Source organism: Peromyscus californicus, unplaced genomic scaffold, assembly GCF_007827085.1.
Source record: "Peromyscus californicus insignis strain IS unplaced genomic scaffold, ASM782708v3 Scaffold_8__1_contigs__length_139910024, whole genome shotgun sequence".
Taxonomy (NCBI): Eukaryota; Metazoa; Chordata; class Mammalia; order Rodentia; family Cricetidae; genus Peromyscus; species Peromyscus californicus.
The window spans coordinates 84060537-84066154 of NW_026294606.1; the positions used below are offsets into that span (position 1 = coordinate 84060537).

The 5618-nt window shown below is 41.9% G+C and overlaps 1 pseudogene; it reads right to left on the reverse strand.

Moving 5' to 3' along the window:
- Nucleotides 1-1226: 1226 nt before the first annotated feature.
- Nucleotides 1227-2993, reverse strand: LOC128104425 (60 kDa heat shock protein, mitochondrial-like; annotated as a pseudogene).
- Nucleotides 2994-5618: the final 2625 nt, after the last annotated feature.

Below are 5618 nucleotides of genomic sequence, written 5' to 3' on the forward strand. Positions count from 1 at the left end.
GTTCAGCTGAGATCCATTCAGATGAGGACACAGAGGCTTCCAGTTTGAGGAAACGAGATCAGCTGAGGCATTGACGAGGTGTGGTTAGCTGTGGCCTGTTCTGTCTCTCTGATCTTTCAGAGTTCACCCCAGTATCTGGCTCCAGGTTTGTTTTTATTAATAAGACCTTTTAAGATTTGTGTTGCAGAGTTGATTGGTTAAGGTGTTTTGGAACAATGACAAAAATCTGGTTAACATTGCACGTGGCTGTTTGAATGATGAATGTCCCTGTAGTCTTTGGCGTTTAATGCTTAGTTGGTGGTTCTGTTTGGGGAGGCTTGGGAGGCGTGGCATCGCTGGAGGCAGTGTGCTTTGAGAGCTGAAAGGGTTGTATCACTTCAAGTTTGCTCTCTGTGTTCCCTGCTTGCTGTTGAAGATGTGAGCTCTCAGGTGTTGCTGAGCCTGCTTGCTGCCCTGCTTCCCTGCAATCATGGCGATGGAATCCTGGAACCGTAACCCTCTGGAACCATAAACCCCAAATAGATCCTCCTTCTCTAGGTCATGATGTTTTGTCACAGTAACAGAAAAGTTGTGTGTGTGTGTGTGTGTGTGTGTGTGTGTGTGTGTGTGTGTGTGTGTGTGATTGCATGCACATATGTATTACATATAAATGAGAGTGGAAATCTAAAATCAGCAGGGCCAGTGCTGCAGGTTGAGTGTGAGCCTGTGGGGTTCAGACTTGAATCTTGGTTTTCTTTTTGTTTGTTTGCTTGTTTGTTTTGTTTTTTAACTTTAAACAAAATTGTATTGTAAAGGTTGTCACACAGTTGGATACTTCTCTACTTTGTACACACTCACTTTTGCTCTCTACGGAAAGGCTGCGTTTGAACTTCTCACCTGGTGACACAGCTCTGCACTCCTGACTGGAACAGAAGAGTGGAACAGAAGAGTGGAAATGCCTCAGTGATTTAAGTTGAAAGCAGGACACTGGTGTGTGGCTCTTACACCCAGTATCGGGAATGTATAAACGTCATTATTTAAAAGTACAAAATAAATTAGGTGTGGGCATGGCCAGTGACAGCGGTAAACCCTTACATCCTGTAAATGGGAATGAGTAACTGGTGGCTATAGTGATCGGCCAGTCTCCTCTTCAGTCATTTCCTTCAGGTGACTTCTGTGAAGTTATCGATGTGGAACCTGCCCTGAGCTTCCTCTCACAGTTCACTGATCAGGAACTATTCTAGGAGTCAGAACATGGCACTTCTCACACCCTCTCCCATTCCACCCATTGCACCCATTCCAGGGTCCTTCTCTTCCTTAGGAATTTCTGTCACTACAGCTTCTGTTGTGGTTAGCAAGGGGACCACCCCAGCAGCATCCAGCAAAGCAGTTCTTATGACCTTTGTTGGTCAGTAATTCCCCCTTCTGCCATGTTCACAGTGTCTCCAAGCACAGCATCATAACCAACTTCCAAGGAACTCTGGAGAATTTTCTCAGCTATCAAAGATCCTTCAACACCTGCATTCTTAGCAATAGTCATTGCAGGAATTTTGAGTGCTCTTTTAATAATTTATATACCTATTTTCTAATCTTCATTAGCAGGCTTTAATGACTCCAAGGCTGGGATTTGCCGAAGCAGAGCTCGGTGAATTGTCCTAGAACAATGCCTTCTTCAGCAGCTGCTCTGGTATCACTGAGAACATCCTTAACTCTGTCTCTTTTCTCATTCACTTCAACATTACTTGTGCCTCCAAGCACAGCTAATCTGCCTGGTTTCTGCCGGTCACTCATTCAGCTTTTTCCTTTTTATATTTACTGGTTGTAATATCTAACTGCGCAGTGGTTTCTTGAATACGTTTTTCAATTTGAGCTTTGTCACCTTTTCCTTTCAAAAGCATGGTTTTCTTGAATACGTTTTTCAATTTGAGCTTTGTCACCTTTTCCTTTCAAAAGCATGGTGTCATCTTTGGTGACAATGACCTCTCCGACTTTTCTAAGTCATGAGCTTGAACATCTTAAAGATTTAGATTCAACCCCTCTTCTCCAAATACTGCACCACCAGTGGCAATAGCCGTATCTTTAAGCTGGTTCTTCCTATTGTCCCCAAACCTTGGAGCGTTGACTGCTATAACCCAAAGACCAACTTTTAGCCTCTTCAAAACCAGTGTGCTTAGAGCTTCTGCGTCAACAGCTTCAGTGACTATGACCAAGGGCTTCCAAAGAACACTGACAATTTCAAGAGTAGATTCAATGGACTGACCACTAGAAATTTTCTTTTCACTTTACAAAACATAGGCATCTTGGGACTCACAGTTTTGACCTTTTGATGTGTTAATTAAACATGGGAAATAAATCCTCTGTCAAACGTCATGCCTTCAATAATTTCTAATCCACCATTCAGGGGGTTCCCATCCTTCACTGTGGTGATGCTCTTTCTTCCAACCCTTTCATTGCATTAGAAATGATGTTTCAATGTCTTTGTCTCCATTTGCAGAAATCGTAGCAACCTGAGCTGTTTCCTCAGGGGTTGTCACACGTTTAGATTGTTTTTTAAGTTCAACAGTTACAGCATTCAGCCAACATCACACTTCTCTGGATTTCTACTATATTAGCACCTTTGCTGATCTTCACAAAATCTTCCTAGGCAATAGAATGTGCCAGAACAGTAGCAGTGGTAGTGCCATCCTCAGCCTTTTCATTTGTGTTATTGACAACAACTTGGACAAGTTTAGCTCTCATATTTTTGTATTTATCCTTTAAATCAATTGACTTTGCAACAGTGACTCCATCTTTTGTTACTTTGGGACTTCCCCAATTCTGTTCAATAATCAGTTCTTCCCTATGTCCCCATTGTAACAGTTCTAGCATTGGCTAAAAGTTCTGCACATTTAAGCATTAAGGCTCCAGCATCCACAACCAAATTGTACATCGTTGGCATGGGCCCAAATGAGATGTGGAGCCACTGCACGGGACACTGGTCTCATCTGGAGAAGAACTGTGAGTAGTTGAAGCATTTCTGTGGGAGTGCATGGGGCAAGGCAGGCTGTTGGAGGCCAGTGGGGCACTGACTTTAATCTTACTGGCAGGTCTCTTGTTCTATTCAGGTACTTACTGTTTTAAATGAGACCTACTCCTACCATGGGATCCAATCTATTTAATGCAGTCTTCCAACTAAAATATCATTTTCATCTAAAAAAAATCTCATTAGAATACCAAATAACCAAAAGAACTGGGCTCTCCATGGCCCTGATAAATTTGACAGATTGATATATGACATTAACAATCCAAACTCTCTCTCTCTCTCTCTCTCTCTCTCTCTCTCTCTCTCTCTCTCTCTCTCTCTCTCTCCATATTTCCTCATGGCCATCCACATGAAAAAACACAGTCTTGACAAATGTCACTCCCAAGGCATCCAGGAATATTTGAGATTCATGTGATCACCTAATGCTATGGGTGGTTAGTTTTAAATGTCAAGCTGCCACAACTTAGAATCACCTGGGAAGAAAGTCTCAACTGAAGTATTTTCTAGATCAGGTTGTTCTGTGAGCATGTCATGGTGTGTATGTGTGGCTTAATTATTAATTGCTGCAGCTTACTATAGGCAGTACCATTCCCTTGGCTCTGAACCGTTTAAGAGTGAAGAAAGCTAGCTGGGTGAACAAGTAAACAGCACGGCTGCCTTCATCTCTCTTTGCTCTTCATTCTGGGTGTGTTGTGACAACCTTCTTGAGTTCCTGCCTTGACCTCCCCATAATAATGGACTAAAACCTGGAATCCTAAGTTAAAATGAAGACTTCCTTGCTTCAGTTACTTTTTCTTGCAGTGTCTATCAAAGCAACAGAAATAAAACCAAGAAAGCTGAAAAAGTGAGACTCAAGTCCTTCCATACTTCTGGAGGGGAACTAAGTTTAGGGAACAAGTTTCGCATCCCTGTGACAGTGTTGACTTCCCACCACAGCATCCTTAAACATTCCTCAAGCAATTAACATCTACCTTTCTAGTGGGTTGCTTCCATACCTTCCTCTATTACTTTGTAAAGATTCATAGGATACTTGAAGCAATCAAGATTTTGACACATTACATCTAACGAGGCAGACACATGGCTACTTCAAGCTGTAACAGTTCAACATAGCATCTTTCCAAATGTCTTCCAACCTTTTCATACCAATCAAAAACATTCATTTGACATTTTCACTGATACACTTCTTTTAATATGCCAGCTGTCTACTTGGCAAATTCACTTAACTTTATGCAAATTTGATGTGAATTCCTTGTTCTGATGAGCAGTTACTCATTTGTACCATCACATGAAGCAGTATGTTTTCCCCAATTAAAAACACAAAGTATTGTACCTACTGGAATCTTCCACTTGAAGCTAGAGAAGATGTATAAAATGTCAAAAGGTATTGACCAAAGTTTTACTTCAGTGAGACCCTGTCTATTTATTCCTGAGACGATCAGCAAAGGTGGCTGGTCTCTAATTAGTTATGACTCTTCACATTTGTGCCATAGTTTACGAGACACACCATGTGTGTCAACTCTCAACTCTTGACAATTTAGTGTGAAGTGAAAGTTAGTGCCTAAGCTTTAAAATCAATGTTCTCATCAACAAAAGTCCACAGTTGGATGTTGTCATATTGCTCTGTTATGACTCTTCTTCTCTGCTTCTCAGAGCACAAAAGAACTCTTATCTGCTGTTGCCACTACTGGAGAAAATTTAAAAATTCTAACCCAAATCTATGTGTTCTCCTACTTGAAAGGTCTTGAGTAAATGCTCATCCTAGGTGTGGGGGAATGAAGAACACTCAACATTCCGAATTAAATGGTGTCAAGAGCATGGGCTTGACAACTCTCGAATTGAGCCCCAAGCTTGAGGGTGGCTGGAGCAGGGTAAGGTGGCATCTGAGAAAACGGAAGCTCTGAAAGGAGATGGTGCAGAGGGAGTCACATTCCTCACTGATGTGACATTCCAACATACGCATCCTGAGCCATGCATCTCAGCTGGGCATGGCCAAATCATCAGCACCATCAGTGTCACCAACATTATCATCTTCATCATCAGCACCAATGTATTATCTTCTTCACCATCATCTTCATCATTTTCATAATCATCTTAGCAGCAGCATGACCATCATCTGCACCACACCATCATCTTCATCCTCCTCATTAGCTGCATCATCATCATCGCTGCCATCAACAAAGTCCAATAGTCCTTTTCTACCATAGAACCTCCTCAGGAAATCATCTTTCCTCTCAGTTCACAGCTGCTTCATCCTCCCATGGATTTGATTAAGTTTTGAAAAGTCATCTTTAAATCCCCTCTTTCTCACATTCCATAAGATCATTGGCGTATGATATTAGCTCCACTGTCCTGCTTCTACTACAACCCAAACAACAGCCTCTGACCCTCAGACTTTTCTTCTTCCCCTTCCTCCCTAACAACATTCTTGGTAATACTATTACAACCCAAGTTAGAAACTGGGTCTCCCACTAGAATTCTCTTATAGTTCCCATCACAGGGAGGATAAGTGTGAAAGACCGCAGAGGAGTTTAACAAATTTGTCCTTTGGGATCTCCTTGCCTGTGTTCTTTATGTTGAGTTTGCTCACCTGTCTCCACCTGGATCTCCAAGTTTCCCT